We start from the raw sequence: 20,778 nt of genomic DNA on the forward strand, positions 1-20,778 counted from the left end.
AAGGTGTTCATAGTAGCCTTGAATTATCTTTTGTATTTCTATGGTGTTAGTTGTAATATCTTTCAGTTCATTTCTTATTGAGCTTCTTTGGATTTTTTTCTCTTCTTTTCTTGCTAATGGTCCATCAATTTTATTTATATTTTCAAAGAATCAGCTTTTTGTTTCATTTCTCTTTTGTGAGTTTTTTTGTTTCAATTTCATTTAGTTCTGTTCTGATCTTGGTTATTTCCTTTCTTCTGCTGGGTTTGGTTTTGGTTTGTTCCTGTCTCTCTAGTTCCTTCAGGTGGGACCTTAGATTATCTATGCTGTGTCAGACTTTTTGATGTAGGTGTTTAGGGCTATGAACACTCCTCTTATCACCACCTTTGCTGTGTCCCAGAGGTTTTGATAGGTTGTGACACTGTTGTTATTCAGTTCAAAAATTTTTGTAATTTGCATCTTGATTTCATTTTTAACCCAGTGCTCCTTCAGGAGCGGGTTATTTGATTTTCATGTATTTGCATGGCTTTGAAGATTCCTTTTGGAGTTGATTTCCAGTTTTATTCCACTGTGGTCTGAGAGAGTACCTAACATAATTTCAATTTTCTTAAATTTATGAGGGTCATTTTGTGGCCTAACATATAATCTATCTTGGAGAAAGTTCCATGCGCTGTTGAATAGAATGTATATTCTGCAGTTGTTTGATGGAATGTTCTGTTTGTATCTGTTAAGTCCATTTGTTCCAGGGTATAGTTTAAATCCATTGTTTTTTTTGCTGAATTTCTGTCTTGATAACCTGTCTAGTGCTGTCAGTGGAGTATTGAAGTCCCCCACTATTATTATGCCATGGTCTGTCTCATTTTTTAGGTATATTAGTGATTGTTTTATAAATTTGGGAACTCCAGTGTTAGGAGCATATGTTTAGGATTGTGATAGTTTCCTGTTGGACAAGGCCTTTTATTATTATATAATGTCCCTCTTTGTCTTTTTTGTTAATTGCTGTTGCTTTAAAGTTCATTTTATCTAATATAAGAATAGCTACTCCTGCTCGTTTTTGTTGTCCATTTACATGAAATGTCTTTTTCCACCCCTTTACCTTAAGTTTATGTGAGTCCCTATGTGTTAGGTGAGTCTCTTGAAGGCAGTAGATAGTTCGTTGGTAAATTCATATTCATTCAGCAATTCTGTATCTTTTAAGTGGAGCATTTAGGCCATTTACATTCATTGTTAATGTTGAGATGTGAGATACCATTCCATTAATCATGCTATTTGTTGCCTGTATACCTTGGCTTTTTGTTCTTTGTTTTAGTTTTTTTTTTAATTGTATTTTTGTTTTATAGGTCCTGTGAAATTCATGCTTTAAAGAGGTTCTGTTTTGATGTGTTTCCAGGATTTGTTTCAATATTTAGAGCTCCTGTTAGCAGTTCTTGTAGCGGTGGCTTGGTAATGGTGAATTCTTTCAGCATTTGTTTTTCTGAAGAAAACTATCTTTCATTCATATATGAAGCTTAGTTTCAGTGGATACAAAATTCTTGGCTAACAATTGTTTTGCTTGAGGTGGCTGAAGATAGGGCCCCAATCCCTTCTAGCCTGTAGGGTTTCTGCTGAGAAATCTTCTGTTAATCTGATAGGTTTTCCTTTACAGGTTACCTGGTGCTTTTGTCACAGCTCTTAAGATTCTTTTTTTCATCTTAACTGTAGATAACCTGATGACAATGTGCCTAGGCGATATCTTTTTGTGATGAATTTCCCAGGTGTTCTTTGTGCTTCTTCTATTTGGAGGTCTGGGTCTCTAGCAAGGCCAGAGAAGTTTTCCTCAATTATTCCCACAAATATATTTTCCAGACTTTTATATTGCTTTTCTTCCTCAGGAACACCAATTATTCTTAGGTTTGGTCATTTAACATAATCCTGACATCTTGCAGGCTTTGTTCATATTTCTTTATTCTTTTTTCTTTGTCTTTATTAGATTGGGTTAATTTGAAGACCTTGTCTTCAAGCTCTGAATTTCTTTCTTCTACTTGTTTAATTCTATTGCTGAGACTTTTCAGAGCAATTTGCATTTCTATTACTGTGTCCATTGTTTCCTGAAGTTTTTATTGTTTTTTATTTATGCTATCTATTTCCTTGAATATTTATCCCCTCACTTCTTGTATCATATTTTGGATTTCCTTACATTGGGCTTTGCCTTTCTCTGGTGCCTCCCTGATTAGCTTAATAACTAACTTCTTGAATTCTTTTTCAGGTAAATCAGGGATTTCTTCTTGGTTTGGGTCTATTGCTTGTGAGCTAGTGTGATTTATTGGGAGCGTTAAAGAACCCTGTTTTGTCATATTACCAGAGCTGGTTTTCTCGTTCCTTCTCATTTGGGTAGGTTCTGTCAGAGGGAAGGTCTAGGGCTGAAAGCTGTTGTTCAGATTCTTTTGTCCCACAGGGTGTTCCCTTAATGTAGTACTCTACCCCTTTTCCTATGGATGTGGCTTCCTGAGAGCCGAGCTGTAACGATTGTTATCTCTCTTCTGGATCTAGCCACTCTGCAATTCTACCAGGCTCCGGGGTGGTACTGGGGGTTGTCTGCCCAGAGTCCTGTAATGTGAACTCTCTGTGGTTCTCTCAGCCATAGATATCAGCACCTTTTCTGGTGAAGGTGGCAGGTGGGTGAAATGGACTCTGTGAGGGCTCTTAGCTTTGGTGGTTTAATGCGCTATTTTTGTGCTGGTTGGCCTCCTACCAGGAGGTGGTGCTTTCCAGAGAGCATCAGTAGTGTGTGGAGGAGCAAGTGGTGGGCAGAGCCCTAGAACTCCCAAGAGTATATGCCTTTTGTCTTCAGTTACCAGGGTGGGTAGGGAAGGACCATTGGGTGGTGGCAGGGCTAGGCGTGTCTGAGCTGACTCCTTGGGTGGGTTTCGCTGCAGCTGCTGTGGGGGATAGGGATGACATCCCCAGGTCAATGGAACTGGGTACGTAGGAGGATTATGACTGTTTCTACTGTGTCATTTAGGTTGTCAGGGAAGTGGGGGAAAGTCGGTAGTCACAGGCCTCACCCAGTTCCCACTCAATCCAAGGCACCAGTCTTACTCCCACCATATCCCCTGAAACAGCACCGAGTCTGTTTCCAGGCAGTGGGCAAGCAGGGCTGAGAACTTACCCCAGACTACCTGCCTACCAGCAGCAAAAGCATATATGGCTTTCCTTCTTTCCCCGCCTGTGAAGTCTGGACACCGGATTCATGTCTTTCCCCGAGTTCTGACCAGGAGACTTCTCAAACAGTTCAAATTGCTATAAAGTTCAGCTGGAGATTTCCCTCTCCCTGTGGTCTTTTCCCAGCACCACTGGCCACCCTCCTAAAGAACTCCTGTATGGCCGAGCAAAAACAGCTTGATAGGGGACCCTACAAGATCCTAGGGCTTTTCCCACTGCTTCTTCTACCCCTGTATTTTGCTTTGCTCTTTAAATTGACTCAGCTCTAGGTAAGTTCAAAATCTTCTCCCATAATCTAGGCCTTCAGTTTCCTCAGCGAGGGTGGCGGATGTTCAGGGGTGGATGTTTCCCACTTCCACAGTTTGGACACTCACAGTATTTGGGGTGTCTCCTGGGTCCTGCAGGATCAATCCACTTTCTTAAAGGGGCCTGTGGGTCCTCTCAGATTTCTTAATTTATTCCTGTAGTTGTTCTGGAATAGTAATTCATGGAGAGAGCCTCCACACACTGCTCTGTCTGTCTGAGTAAGAGTGGCAATCTAGTCCTGCCATGGTTACTTTAAAATTTTGCATACCACCTGCATGAAAACATCTACTTTAGAGGACTATGCTTTATTTTTAGAAGTATAGTACCAAAGGTTACGTTTTTAGAAGACAATTGCATTCATTTCATCACAAGTAATGCCACACTAGAGAGTAAAATTCCTCAAATTGGTTGATTAAATGTAATTCTATTGAGAAAAGTAATTTCAGATAGGAGTTAGAGAAAACATAGTACCTACATTTTGATTGATTGGATCACAGTCAATGTTCTTGTCTTTTACTTTAACCATATATTCAATCATTTTGTTTATCTTTGTTACACATAAACCAGAGTATATTAATTGAATTAGATAAATAAGCTTAAGAATATTGCATTTCTTATAATAGTTTCCCTGCTTATTTGTCTATTTTCCTAGCTTTTTAGAGCTACTAAGCATGATATTACTTAGCATCATAAATTATGCAATAACAGCGTGATCCATTGGGTGAAATTTTGAAGATTTCCAAACGGTTCCTTGTAGAATTGCAATACACACTGCCCACTTTTCAAGTAGATTGTTGTAAATTTCCTCACTTATTAACTATAACATATTTTGCACCACTAATACAATATTTCCAAAAAGATAATTGTGAAAAGTCATTGTATAATTAGTTCCTTATAATAATTTTCCCAAGGGTGTTAAGAAAGAGGTTTGAGCTTTCTAGCTGTGTGGAATCAGGTTTTGCTGTTTTTCCTCTGGTTCATTCTAGTGCTTTTCTTAGGAAGGGAGTTTTGTGTAGACTTATAACAAAATTAATGGAAAAACACAATATTACATATGTATTTTACGTGTAATGGAAAGTAAAAATCAACCACTGGATTTGGAAAATTAATTTTATGTTAAAGACTTCATCAAAGGCCAATATGCAGACATAATTTGGAAACTTGCCTATTATTCTTACTATTCTTCTATTCTATGGTTTTAAATGAAATAAAAATAGTCTCTAATTGTTGACTCCTACTATGTGCTGTTCATCTCCTCCTGCCAATCATTTTCTAAATATTAAATGTCCTTTTTAAATTTACTTATAATTTATTTATAAGTAGAAGAGAAGCCCAGGGATCTTGAATATGCCTATGTCCCTTTGCAGTAAGAAATGTAACTTTCAGCAAATGCATTAGCTTCTTCTAAATTACTGTTTACCTTCTTAACAAACTTTCAAAGATGAAGTTATTACCCCTATTTTATAAGAGAAAACATAGATGATGTTTTGGTTACCCCATAGAGATGGGATGAATCCCTCACCTAAAATTTGATTTGGATGTTGAGACTGATAATTCTACCTACACATACACCAAGAGGGCATGAAAATGGCTATTACCTGCATAATAAGACATTCTAGGAGGGAGCAGGGGTTAGCTCTCCAGCTGGTCCAGAAATGGCTTGAAAGAGTAGGGAAATGCTTGGTTTTAATGGTGGTTAGTTGCTTAGGTTGGGTTCTGTTTTCCAATGCACAGTCTAGAGATTCCATGGCTTGAACATTCTGATGGTGTCAAAGAAGAAAATACCCAGCCTTTCTTATGAGCTTTCTCAGGCATTGCACAGAAAGGAAGCGGAATGGTGAGGCTTAAAGGCTGTCAACAATCAACATAAAAAATGGCCTAAGACTCTTCATTCCACAAGGAATTCTATACATTTGGCAGAGCACAATCTACAAGGTTTGTTCCATGACACTCTGCTCAATAGGTAAGGGTTAATCCTAAGGTCAAAAGGCCTAAAAATGAGAATAAATAGACCACAGAAAATGGCATTCACATATATATCTCAGGCTGTGGATGTTCAGAATTCCCTTCCTATCTCTTCCTGAGTCCTTACTCCCAGACCCCATAAATTCAGAGGAGTCACATGTTGCTGAATGTAGGACTATGAAGCAAGATATAAGATATGATTCTTAGTCAAGAAACCTTTTTTTTTTTTTTTTTTTTGAGACAGAGGCTTGCTCTGTTGCCCAGGCTGGAGTGCAGTGGTGCAATCTCAGCCCACTGCAGACTCCGACCCCAGGTTCAAATGATTCTTGTGCATCAGCCTGTCAAGTATCTGGGATTACAGCCTCATGCCACCACACCAAGCTAATTTTTGTATTTTTATTAGAGACGAAGTTTCACCATGTTAGCCAGATTAGTCTCGAACTCCTGACCTCAATGATCCACCTGCCTCGGCCTCCCAAAGTGCTGAGATTACAGGCGTGAGTCACCATGCCCGGCCAAGAAACTGATTTTATCAACGTTTTTGATTTTCACTTCAGTATGACTCAGGAAATCATCAAAGTCTTCATAGAACTTCAGCTTCCTTGGGTCCATTCTAACATGGCAGAGTATGTATTATTATTCTGTGTCATTATTTTTGCAAACTCGCATATGAAATCTTGACCGACTGCCACCGTCTAGGTTTGCAGTTGTAAACCCCTAATATGGAAGGGATTGTGCCCATCAGTCTAGCTCTCATTTATACTCATGAACACACAGAGGAAAAGCAATCATTACTTACGGGTCAGTATAATATTACTGTTACATAACCCAGTTCTGAAGGGAACTGTACACATTATCTAACTCCCTCATTTCACAAATGAGAAAGATGAGTCTTGTCCAAACCAGCAAGTTCCAGAAATCAAAAAAGAGGTACAATGCTATAATTGCATTGTTTATATGAACTCCAAGTATATTAGTGCCAGCCAAATCTGGTGGTGATCTTTTTTAGAGAACCAAGTATGTCCACTGAGAATGTTTCTATACCATGAACAATTAAGAAGCAATTTCTCGCTTGTTAAAAGTTACATTTCCTCAAAAGATTAAAGCTAGAATTTAAAAATAGAATTTTTGGGTTGTGCTTGGCAGTGTCTGAAATAGTAAATACTGATGTTGCTGCTGCCAATACCATCAATACTAATTACTGCTATTATTCTAATACTATCAGGCATGCTGCCTTTTAAATTTGAAATAAAATTAAGTGTGATAGTTATTTGTGAAGGCTATAGAGTAAGTAAACATTGGGTTTCAGCCTTTCTATCTACTAGTTTTGTGATTATATCACCAACTATAAGAGTTATAAATTGAGGTCCGTGATAAAAGTCATGAGACATACATATTTAGTTAAATAAATACTGATTTACCTGATTACATTATTTTATTAAGACACATTCTGCTGCAAATATGAAAAACTCTATTGTTTAAACACAGGTTTAAACAATAAGGAAACTGATTACTGCAAACATCAGGATAGCTAAAGGTAGAACAGATTTCTAGCCTGATTCATTCAACTACCTGGTTTTGCCTTCAAGAACCAAGACCTCTATCTTATCTCTCTGCCATCCTTAATCTTGGTTTTACTCTTGAACTGTTTGTCATAGGAAGCAGAAGATCTGTATTTCCTATCCTGATGCATCAACATTAAGAGCAAGGCTTCTCAACCTGAGAACTATCAATATTCTGCATAATTCTTTGTCATGGGGCCTGTCCTGTACATGGTAGTATATGTAGCAGCAACCCTGATGTCTATTCAGTAGAATTCATTAGCCCCTTTCCAAATTATCCCCTGGTTATGAAGCCCAAAATGTCTCTAGACAGTGATAAATGGCCTTTGGTGGGAAGATGGGTCAAAACTGCCATCAGTTGAGAGCCACCTTTATTCCCAGAGAAAGAGGAAAAGGAAGAGAAGACAGCAACTTTATTCCCAGAAGTTCTGCATGAGTCTTTCCTCATGCTTAAGGATTGGATCACATATACGTGACGGAACCCATCAGTCACATAGACATTGGGAATGGAAACCTGAACACAATTGTGGTCCTTTTAGGAAGGGCACTGGGGTAAGGAACCAATAGTATAATCTCTAGTATCTAATTATCATTTGTTGCCACAGCAAACTCCCAAATCTCAGAGAGTTAGCATCATAAAAGTGCCATTTATTCTTCACTTAAATTCTCACATGGGCAGTGGGATTTTTCTCCATCTTGTAATTTCAGGAGCTTAAAAACAGGAGAAGAAAAAGACAGAGAAAACACACTACTTGTTTTTAACCTTTTCATTTTGAACCAATTTCACACTTACAACAAAGTTATAAAAATAGTACAGAGGGTTCCCTATAAAAATAGTACAGAGGGTTCTGTACAGCTTCCCTTAATGGTAACATCTCCTATAGTACAATTATTAAAACCAATAAATTACACTGGTAAAAAAATGACTAACTAAACTACACATCTTATTAGAATTTTGTCTATTTGTTCACTAATGTCTTTTTTCTCTGACTGCCTTAGCCTGGAAGTGAAACAAATCACTTCGCAGAGTCATTGACCAGAACACATTACACAATGCTAATCAACTGCAAAGGAGAATATGAACAGAGAGGAGGACATGGATATTTTGTGAGAATAAATGACCTCTTCCTCATATTTTTTTAGACAGGTATATGACTGAATACACTTAATCTCTCCAGAGACTCCAGATATATATGTAAAAGCCAGAGGACTCTAATTTCAACAACCTGTGCAAAGTGGGTGTTGCCATAGCTGAGGCACTGCCCATTTGTAGCTTTCCTTATCTATTGAAGTGTGTTGCTGGTTGGAACTTGTGAGAAGGCTTCTGGTTAAAGTCCAGTTGTATCATTTGTCCTGGTCAGTCTTCCAGGCCATAAGGAGATACACATTTGTGCCTCTCCACCTCCAAAAATAGCTGTAGAGTTACCTAATTATCTACACTGAAAATTCATAGTTGGCCATCTTTCTGAGATGAACTTTCTTTACAATAACTTTAAATGAGAAGCTTGACTGCTCTGAGGTTCATTCTCCTTTGCTGCAAAATAGAGATAACAATTCCTCACATAGTGGATGAAAGTATTATATGAAATAATGTACATAAAGCAAGTAGAATGTTTGAGCCATAATACGTGTTAAAGAAATAAAAAAATAGTTATGGTAGTATTATGGCAATGTTTTTGTGCACCACCAATTAAAACAGATTATTCAATAATGTTCTACAAATTTTAGTCTTTTTAAGATACACTTGATGTGTTTAAAAGGTTCAGTTTGCAGATCATTATTAATATAATTTAAAATTTACATGTTAGGATGTTTGTGTAAACTACAAGAAAACCAGCTGAGTTAATATAATCTATTTATTTGGGAAAATAAGATTTAAAGAGAAAATTTAAAAGTCCAGGATTCAATTCTCTGTGGGCTCTTCAACTTTTTATGATATTTTTCACTGACTTTTCTTCCTCCTAATAATAAATTGTGTTTGTTTCTGTAACATGTTTTCTCACACTATCTCCAGAGAACTAAAAAACTGTGATATTTCTAATATAGGCTTTTTTGCTTCCCAGAAATTGGGCTAAAAGAAGGTGAGAATCTATCAGAGCTGCCAAAAGAGAAATGCTTGGTGATAAATTATCTATCTGAGCATGTACAATGGACACACAAAATATTCTGAAACTGTCAAATCAAATGTGAGCATGATTAGAATAAAGCTGCTCGATGTCAGGGCCTTGCTCAAATAAAAGTGACAAGTTCTGACAGAATTTCTGCCTGGTGTGGATGAATGACTGAGATGATTTCTGAAATTGCTTTTTTGTCAAGGAAACATTAAAGAGTCAAAGTTTTTCTGCTGTATACCATCTGCAGACAACACCTTGGTAAAGAAAACCACCACAGTTTCCAGAAGCCACACATTTTGCAGACTCCACTGGTGTGGTCTCTCTCCCACAATCTTTAACTTATGACCGGACTTGGTCTTTGACCGTCTGTAGGTAAAACAATCGGGTGGTTTTCAATACTGCAAGAGAAAGCTGAACTCAAAGGTAACTTCACCCTGATCTTCAGAGTGGTCATTCTCTTCACCAATCCATTTTCCTAGATGGCAGTTTGCCTTCTCAGAGGACGGTGAGGTGCCTTCTTAGACAAGAGTGATGTGCCTTCTTAGAGAAGAGGAAGCCATACTAGGATTATAGCGGATTTCAATTCCAAACCTATTGAGAACCAACTGCATGACTTGAATAGGCCTTTTTCTTTCTCTTTGAATTATTTTACTCCATATAAAATAGAAAGAATGCTCTCAGCATTTATTAGATCCATGCTACATGTTGGTTACTGTGGTAAACATTTAAACTTATAAGATGTGGTCACTGTCTCTAAAGGTTTAATAGTTCATCTGTTTATTGAGCAATTGAAAATATAAAGCATTATATGAATACAAAGATTCACCAGAATATTTTATCTAAAATAAATAGGTGTGTGTGTATAATTAATAACTCTCACCTATTTATCTGTCTGTATCTTCCTCTTCTTCTCAATGTGTGTGTCATATACTATACAGAAATACACAGTGAGAGAGGGAGGAAGATACAGAAAGAGAGAGAGACTAATAAGAATAAAGCTTGTAATTATTACCATTTTCAGTGTGGTTACATGTGACATTTTATTTTGAATTTATGTTTTTAAGATGAATATACATTGCTTTTGTAACAAAATAAGCAAGTAAACGTTATTTCATCTCTATTCAGTAAAAAGACATTTTACAAGAATCCAATCTTGCATTTTCCATTATCATCTGACTTTCATTTTCTCTAGCTAACACAAATATGGCCTCTCTCCTCTCTTGCAGACTATTTTCTTAGAAGGTAGGGTTAGAGAAAATGGGGGTGGCCTGTGATACAGATTCTATGTCAAATAATTTTAGAATTTCTAAGAATTCAGTGAGTAAGTAGAAAATCAGACATCATGGCCTACATAGAATGGCTGAGAGAAGCTCTTTTGTTCACAGCCTGATCCTGAGTGCCCAGCACCATGCCCCCCACATAATAGGATATAAAGAGAAAATTAAAACTTTGGCTGAAGCAATGCAACCATGAACTTCAGGCCCAAGTTTTGGCTGTGACACGTGACTTAGAAGAATCTTTTTTTTTTTTTTTTCAGGTCTCAGTTAGTAAAAAAGCTAGCTTTAAAGATTCAAATAGCCAAATAGCCACACTTTGGATAGACACAAAACTTTAAACTGGGTACAAACAAGTGTCCATCTCTATTGTCTTCATGTAATACCCCTCTGGTCTTCTAGGGCTCAGTTGAAGACAACGGACTTTAACATAAATAATCATTCGTTGTGACAAGATACCTTGTGCTAGCTTTCTGTTTCCATATAACACATTTCCACAAAACTTAATAGCTTAAAGCAACAAACTTAAAAATCTCACACAGTTTTAGAGAGTCAGAAATCCAGCAGCTTACATGGATGGTTCTGGTTCATGGTTGCCGTCAAAACTGGGCAGGGGCTGCAGTCATCTCAAGGTTAGACCAGTTGTTGGCCAGAAGCTTCAGTTCCCTCCCACATGTGCCTTTCCACAGGCCTGCTTCCCACATGGCAGCTACTTCACCCAGAGACAGTATTGAGAGAGAGAGAGCACACTGACGTCTCAACATTTCTATGCCCTGTCTCAGTCACACATCATTAATCCCATTTTGTTAGAAATAAAACAATAAGTCTAGCCCTGTTCAAGAAAGGAGTTTCAAAGAATTTGCTGACATTAAAAAAAAATTTGTTTTATTTCTCTTTATTTTTGGTAGAGACTGGGTCTCACTATGTTGCCCAGTCTGCTCTCAAATTCCTAGGCTTAAGTGATTCCCCGGCATCAGCCTATAAAATGCTGGGATTGTAGGCATCAGCCACGGTGCCCTAGTTGACATATTTGTAAAATCTTCACAGATGGCTCAATATGGGGGGAAAGTTGGGATTATAGTTCTGGCTTCCAGCAGTAATGAACTGTCCCTTACCTATTCCATCACTGGGCCAGAATCTGTTGTATTTGTACTCAGTTAATGCTGTGAAGCTGCTATGTAAGCCTCAGTGGATGCGCTGGTGAGTACAGAGATCGATTTAGGAGTCCACAGAGATCAGTTTCATTTTCTTGGATGGTTTCACTAACACTCATGCAATTCCAAAAACATGATGAAATTGTTTTTCAGTCCTTTATTGGTCTATCCTTGCCTGTCCAGACTGGTTTTCTTCTTAAATTCCACAGGGAAACAAAAACCAGAAGACATCTTTTCAGGTTAAATATTTGTTAAAGTTTTACCTCCCCTTCTCACAGACAGAGGGAAAACTATATTTATCAAACATGAAAAGCAATGCCTTTTTGAAGCACTATGCTGTTCTCACTCTCCTTTCTCTTCCCTGACCCCAAACATTCACAGAAGCTATTATTTTAATAAGGTTGCTTTATAAAAATGACACATAAATTAATCAAGCAAAAACTGTGTTTCCTGGAAGCTAAAAAAACTAGTAATAATTATACTATTACATTCTCATCTTATGATTGCACAGGACTGCACAGTTTATAAATAACTCTTCATATGCTATTTTATTTAATCTTCATGAAAAATCTTTGGGATAGGTAAAATAGGTTTAATCCCTCCATTGTACATATAAATAGAGACATACAGATGTTTGGTATCTTGGATAAAGTCATATAACTTCCACCTTAAATATGGTTTAGAATAAATTAGTGGAGAGATGGGGGAGGGGAAGGGAAAGAGAGAGAGAGAAAGAGAGAGAAGAATATAGAAGACTGAGGTTAATAACAAGTATCATCACACAGCAGGCCTCTGACAGAACCCATATCAGAAAATAGGATTTTGAGGTGGTATAGCTGACTCTCCAAGTTAATACAAACAAGAAGGAGAAAACTGTGAAGACTTTTTAGGTGTGATGAGTCACAGTACTGTGGAAAATTTTGAGCCTTAAAACCTGCATTTCACCCTGGAATTTCTCCTCCATTTGCTGGGAAACCCGTCCTTCTTGACTACAGTCAAAAGCATAGCCAAGGACAAACAAATGTTAGAAACATGTTCTCCAAGTCAGTCTATGAATTATCCCAGTGATTCTCAAACTTGAGAAAGTATTGAAATTATCTGAAGATTCTTTAAAACACAGAATCCTGACCCCCTTCCCCAAAAACTGTTGGATTCAACAGCTCTTCAGTGGGGCCCAATAATTTGCATTTTTAAACAAATTTCCAGATGGTGCTGGCATTGCTTCTCTGGAGATCTGACTTTGAGAACCCCTAGATTTTTCTGTTTGTTTCTATGCTTCTTGAGTCCTCCTCTGGCCTTGGCTTTCCCAACTTGATATTCAGCTTGTGTGCACTGACAGTGGCCAGCCTCAACGCTGGCCCTATCGAGGGTAGTTTTTCATTTTATTATCTAAACTGGGACACTTTTGAAAGTGAAGGCAATACTAGTAATAACTACCACACTGGGATTGTCTTAATAAACAAGAATATATATCCAAGCCCTGAAAGCACTAATTTGATTCGACTCAATCCTCTACATACATTTTATTCCAAATGATTATTTACATAATTAATAATTGTTAGGTTTTATAGAAATATAAATATATATATATATACACACACATACGCTTATATATACACACATATATGCATACACACACACACACACACATGCTTTTTTTTCATCCCAGTTCCTGGAACATAATGGTAGATTCTCTGAGGAGCATCTTCAAGAAGAAATGATGGATATATTCCCTCGGCTGCTGGCTGAAGAGCGCTAACAATTATTTTGTCTCTCTTAGGAGATGGCCTCCTAAGAGGAGGCCAACTTCCTCTCCCAAAATCATGCCTTCTTCCAAGGACAACCTGCATCAGTGACCAATCACAGGATATATAGGTTCATTCCCTTGCTCTAACTTGTGAAGACTCCAAAGGGCCATCCCAGCTCTAGAGCGGCTTCTTGGGGTCGGCTGAGGCATCTACTGAGACTGCATCACAGCTCAACTTCTTCCTCTGATCAAAACTCCTTTCTTTTCATAAGTATTGATCCTAGTTGATGTCTTCCATACTAATCTTTTTCTCAGAGTTGTTGCTTCCTGGGAACTCAACTTGTGGCACACACAATAAATATTCAATAAGATGAGTTGCTGTTAGTGACTACATTTTCTACAGGTAAAGTTTCATCCAGTGGCTCCCTTAGACATTGTGATAATCATACTACTGTTTGATCTATAGCTACTAAAATTACTATGGTAAATCCGGTAACTAAACAGCTTTCATAGAATGTACATAGTAACCTTCTACTTGGTAAATAGTGATAAATGCTTCATCTTGAAGCATAATTAAGGCCTGCTCTCATTAGGAGGCTTTGTCCACGTGATGCCAATCGCTGGAATGATATGGTGGGTATGCAACTGTGCAGTTCTTTAGACTGTGTTTATGTAATACTCACTATGAGTCTTACAGATGAGTGCACTTGATCCTTGGACAACTCCAGGGTTAAGGGTGACAACCCCCCTCCTTACACACAGTAAAAAATCCACATGTAACTTTAGATCCCCCCAAAACTTAACTACTAACAGCCTACTATTGACTAGAAGCCTTACCAATAGCATAAACTGATTAACATACTTTGTATGTTATAGTATTATGTAGTTTATTTTACAATATAGTAAACTAGAGAAAATAATTTGTTATTAAGAAACCCATAAGGAAGAGAAAATACATTTATAGTACTGTACTGTTTATTGATACCATAAGTTTAAGTCATCTGTTTACAAGATAAATCATCTGTCTGAGATGGTGGGCAACCACAGCTGCAGACCTCAATCTGTGGTGCATAGCAAGCAATTCAGCTTGTTCGTGTAATGTCATGACTTTTCTCTGCTTCTTGGGAGCACTTCCATCATCACTAGTGGCATTTTGTATGAGTCCCACGGTGTTATTCAAGGTTTATGATAGTGTACTAAGCACAATAAAAAAAATGCAAGAACCATGAGAGATCACCTTTTTACTGAAATGCTCAATTTACTAGAGAGAAGGGTTGCTCACACAGAGATGATTAGCATCATATGGCATTTTAAGTGTATACTCACAACTCTGAGCTCACTGCAATAGCAACAAAAGGAGAAATTGTTCTAGTAGTACAGTATGTACTACAGTTAATTTTATACAGTGATGATTTAATATTGCACTTTTAAGTTTGTTTACATTTTTTCTTGATGGAGAATGGTGCCATGAATGGTTTGCGTGTGTATAAGTTTGATAAATTTTAACTTTATATAATAGATTTGTGTATATTTAATGATAGTAAATGACAAAATAGACTAGTGTCTTATACATATATCTTATATATTCATGACATCTCTAACTTTTTCTGATTTTTTTCAATATTTCTAGGCTACACAGTTTGTCTGCAAGTTTATTTAAGTTGTCACAATCTCCAAAAATTTTTCTAGGTTTATTGAAAAAAATCCATATATAAGTGGACGAGCATGGCTTAAACTCATGTTGTTCAAGGGTCAACTGTGGTATGATTTTTCCCCATTCTACATTTTGGACTATTATATATATTCACTGTGAATTGCAGTGTGTGTATGTGTGCATGCATACATGTATACATGATGATGTCAGATGTTGAGCAACTCTCAGTGTAGTGAAGCCATACACTCAAGCTTTCATATTTAGCTTCATTTCTTTGCATGTGAACTAATGAGATGGGTCGGAAGTTACTCAAATTTCCTTAAGAACTGCCTGTAAAAATATGTGATATTCTTTCTAAGAGGAAGACATGTTAGATTTACTGTTGATTAATAGAAACCCCAATCTGTGAGGTGGAGACATTTATACTGCTTGGCAGTGTTAAGATCAAGCTTACAAAGAGGCTATAAATTTCTTAATCATTGGCAGAAGCTAAGCTTCCTTTTTTATGTAATTTCTAGGCTTCCACTTTTTTTTAACCTCATTGACAGTTTCAAATGGCTTGGGACTCTAAATAAAGGTCTGGCCCCATAACTGTCTCCTCCTTTTACATGCTTCCTGACAGATTTTTTTAAGAGGTGAACAATTCATTATCTCTATCTGGGTTTAAGAAAACCAATTCTCAAATCTGGCCCTTTTTGTATGAATGCATTCTAAGAGCTGTAGGTATGGCCCTGAGTACTTTTCAATAACATAATTAAAACTCACCTGGGAGAGTTTACAGGGAGAGTAATGAATGGAATTGGAGAACAAGAACTCAAGAGAAAAAGCAGACAGCACTTTTAGGTCAAGGTTTGTTAACACTGGCCCTGATATTTGGAGCTGGATAATTCTTTGCTGTGAGGGGCCATCCTGTGCATTTTACACATCTTTAATAAGACTCCCCAACCCTCTGAATCATGACAGCCAAAGATTTTTCAGATATTCCAGAAAGTTCCCCATGGAAAGGGGCAAAATTGCTCCAAGTTGGCAACCACTGATTTACGTGTTAAGTAGCAAATGATGCAAAGACCCCACCAATAATCTAAATGATCTTCTCTTTACTTCAAGTAGCACCACTGAGGGCATAAATCTGGTGACCTGGCCTCCATTACATCATTTAACATCTATTTATTGAATAAATACTGACTGTATTTTCCGGCATTTTGCTAGGTCTACAAAACTTGGTTCCTATCTTCAAAGAGCCTACACTCAACTGAGGAAGACAGACAATTATATATCTGAATACAAATAATGGAAGCCTTATGAAGGAAAATGAAAGCTGGTATGAGATGGTAACAGACAGGGTCTGTCCTAGAGTTGTAGTCATAGAAGGACTCCTTGAGGTGCAAATGTTGTAAACAGTATCTGAAGATCTAATAAGGGCTGACCAGAGATCTAGCTCTGCTTTCCCGGCTGAGTCTACTACTTGTTTTAAATTGCACTGTTCACAAGGCATTTGGACACTTTATTCTTCAGTTCTTTCTTTCTTAGTTATTTCTGAGGGTCTTATGCTTGCTAGTGTGAGAGAGAAGAGATGGGTCTGGGAGGCTGCAGGGCTCCCTAATCAAAAAATGTACCCCCATGACTATGGTGCAGTGGCAATTCTTCTCACAGTTGCCCTGACTAGTCAAGACTATCTTCGGGTTTTTGTTTGATTATTTTGCTTTGTTTGTTATTTTTATTTTTCAACACATGCCATCACCCCCTCCCCCGGCTTTTTTAGAATAACAAAAAATATATATTATTGAATACATAAATACTATTTCTAAAAGCAAATCAAAGCAATTATTTTATTGAATCTGCCTTTTCAAATCATATTCTTCTTTCCCTTCTGAATAAAATTTGGAGAGAAGGAGTTGCATTCTGCTCCAAAGTTTCCAGGCTGGGGATCATGAACTCGATGGCCTTCTCATTCTGCTTGCATTACTCTGTTCTCACTCTGCTAATAAATTCATACCTGAGACTGGGTAATTTATAAAAGAAAGAGGTTTAATTGACTCACAGTTCCACATGGTTAGGGAGGCATAACAATCACGGCTGAAGGAGAATGAGGAGCATCTTACATGGTGGCAGGCAAGAGAGCGTGGGTAGGGGAACTGCCCTTTATAAAATCATCAGCTCTCATGCAACTTATTCACCATCATGAGAACAGCACAGGAAAGACCCACCCCCATGATTCAATTACTTCCCACCACATCTCTCCCATGACACATGAGAATTATGGGAGCTACAATTCAAGATGAGATTTGGGTGGGGACACAGCAAAACCATATCATTGTTACTAAACATTTTGTTGTGTAACAGAAACCTGGTATGGGACGGGGAGGGAACCACCCTTCTCCAGACAGGGCAAAAACATTTCCTTTACTATTTTGTAAATAGTTCTAAAATTTACCACTTAGTTAATCACATTAGTTTAGCCATAAAGGCCCTATTGAGATGCAAAGTTGACAGATGGGATAACATATTAAACCTGTTCATGTCCATTACCATGAAAACTGGCATGAATTAAGTGGACTCATTAGGCAGCAAGAGCAGGACCCTAAAAAATGCAAACTGAAACCACAGTGAGATATCATCACATACAAGTTAGGGTGGCAATTACCAAAAAGTCAAAAGAAAACCAATGTTGTTAGGGATGTGGAGGAAAGGGAACCTTTGTGCATTGTAGGTTGGAATGTAAATTAGTATAGTCATTATGAACAATTCCTCACAAAATTAAAAATGAACTACTAGCAATCCCACTCCTGAGTATATATCCAAAAGAAATGAAATCAGTGTGTGGAAGAGATACCTGCACTCCCATGTTCATTATAGCATTTTTCACAGTAGCCAAGGTATGAAAACAACCTAAATGTTCATGGACTGATACATAGATAATATTTATTAGACACATGTATATATTTTGTGTGTGTATATGTAAATATATATATTCATGTAAATGTCGATGTGTACATGTATATACATGTACATATGTATATACATGTACATGTATATATATGCATATGTACACATACACAGACACACACACACCCTTACCCACACAGTGAAATATTATTCAACCTCAAGAAAGAAAGAAATCCTGTTACTTTCACCAAAATGGACGAAACTTGAGTTCCTTATATTAAATGAAATAAGCCAGGCACAGAAAGTTAAATACTGCATTATATCATTTGTATGTGGTAAGTCAAATTCATAGAAGCAAGAGTAAAATAGTGGCTGCCAGGGTAGGGTGGGGGATTGCGGAGATCCAACAATGGTGATCAAAGAAAAGAAACTATTAGTTATACAGGATGAATAAGTTTTGGAGATCTAACGTACAGCATGGTGACCATAGCTGGTAAAATGTATTGTATACTTGAAATTTGCTAAGAGAGTAGATCTTAAGTGTTCTCACCGCACACACACACACACGCACACACACAGGCACACACAAATGGCATCTATACAAAGTGATGGTTATGTTAATTAGCTTGATTGTGGCAATCATTTCACAATGTATACATATATCAAGACATCACCTTGTATACCTTAAATACATGCAATTTTTATTGTCTTCAGTTATATCTCAATAAAGCTGAACAAAAAGATTATGAAAAATGGGGGGATGGGAAACAGGACCCTAAGGTCATAGAACAGAGTAGACAGCTTCTCTTCAGTAGGGGTGATAGGAGTGTCAGGGAAAGACACTGACCTACAGGTAAACCTGAGACAAGGATGCTTCCAAATTTCTCAGCAGGGAGGGATACAGGAGAGGAGCCACAGAAATGGAGGAGGAATGCATAGAGAGGAAAAAATGATTTCTCCCCCAAGACAAACTTCACCTCACTTCCAATCAAGCTGTTTTCAGAAAACACATGGGATGCAAAATCCAAGCCCTTTTGTCTTTGTCCTCCTTCAAATAAAAAGCAAAATAGGCATTAACATGCAAAGGGGTCACAAAACCTCAAGTTTTTGCCCATCTTAGAGGCCCTGCCTCTAAGGGGGGATGAGAGAAGCATAATAATTTGACACTCGGTATTGTTGGTTAAAGAGAATGTTCTACCCACAGACAGCCTGAGATATGGCCAGAGGCCTCTTTAAAATTAAAGTCTAAGAGACTGAAAACTTCCTGAAGCAGTTTCCAAACAAAATAACTAGGCAGATGTTTATGCCACCCTGATTTTGTTTAGGATTTGCTAGGTGACTACTAAACATTTTATTTAAAAAAATTACTTTTGCCATGTAAGAAAACTTAGTGATTTTTCTAAAACTGAAAAGTTCACTGCAGTCTCATTGAACTATTCCTTAAAGAACAGTCCAGGACAGCAAGTTAAGCTGCCAAGTGATGACAGTCGTGATAGCCCACAGCTCTGAGCAGGGAGGTAAGGGGAGCGGTGTCAAGTTAAATCTGTCAGAAGAAGTTGAGAAACCTGATAAAGGTGTAAAATAGTCAGGATGCAGGAGAAGGGAACCCAACTTCTCCATTAAAAAAATAGCTTCCCTTTAAGAAGTCAAAGAGATATGAGGAACAGCAGCCGCCTTGGGGCACCACTTCTACGTTGATCTACCTGAAATCTGTTTAAGCAAAAATATAATGAGCACTTACACTTGTGTGCTAGAATTAAAAAGGCATCACCTGAAAATAATGTCATTGAGCATTTTTTATATTGCAAGGCACTGAAATAAGCACTTTATGTTAACTAACATTAATCTCCAAAACAAATCTATCAGGTTGGTATCATTATTCATATTTGTAGGAAAGTGAGGTGCATAGAGTAACATATGAGCAGATGCATATGAGGATGCAGGTTGGCCTAAATCCAGACAAGTGCACTTTGAACAATGACACTTAGGTTAAATCAATAAAGGAGCAAAGACACCATTGATTCTCATTATTTGTGGTAGTTATGCTATATAAAGTCATTCTAAAAAATGTAATTAGCAAGGACTGAACCATTGCTTCTGGGGGAAATGGAGGGTGAAATTTCTACAAACCTCTGGTCACAACATTTTCTTTTTCTTTTTTTGGCGGGCGTGGGGGATGGGGGGCAGTGTTTCACTCTTGTTGCCCAGGCTGGAGTGCAATGGCACAATCTCAGCTCACTGCAACATTTACCTCCTTGGTTCAAGTGATTCTCTTGCCTCAGCCTCCCCAGTAGCTGGGATTACAGGCACATGCCACCAGGCCTGGCTAATTTGTGTATTTTTAGTAGAGATGGGGTTTCGCCATGTTGGCCAGGATGGTCTCGAACTCCTGACCTCAGGTGATTCACCTGCCTTGGCCTCCCAAAGTGCTGGGATTACAGGTGTGAGCCACCATGCCTGGCCGACATTTTCAACTGATAAATATATAACCTTGTTTTACATGTTTCTATTTACAGAAAACTCATGTAATACACCATTGATGCATTAACACTGAGCTTATGGCCAATAGCACTATAGCTTCCATCTATACACACATTTTCTCCCTTATCATACACACATTTTCTCCCTAAGACACATCACAGCCTTCTTACTCTTAGGAACACTACACAGCACTTTAGCACTCTGATTGGGGGCCATTTTAAATGACAAAATCATCAACAGAAAGTCAAAAATGGGAAAAATGTGGCACTAAATTGACCACTAAAAGAAAACTTGTTTACAGAATGAGAGCTGAAACAAAATGGAAGAGTTCAATCTCATTTGGGAATGTGAACTTCTGGTAACAAATTTTTCACTGGACTTTTCACATCTCCAGTGACTGTAAAAGTGCTGTATCAATTTGGTGATTACATATCAATTTTGGAGAGTAGATGAAT

Source organism: Pan troglodytes, chromosome 4 (assembly GCF_028858775.2).
Source record: "Pan troglodytes isolate AG18354 chromosome 4, NHGRI_mPanTro3-v2.0_pri, whole genome shotgun sequence".
Taxonomy (NCBI): Eukaryota; Metazoa; Chordata; class Mammalia; order Primates; family Hominidae; genus Pan; species Pan troglodytes.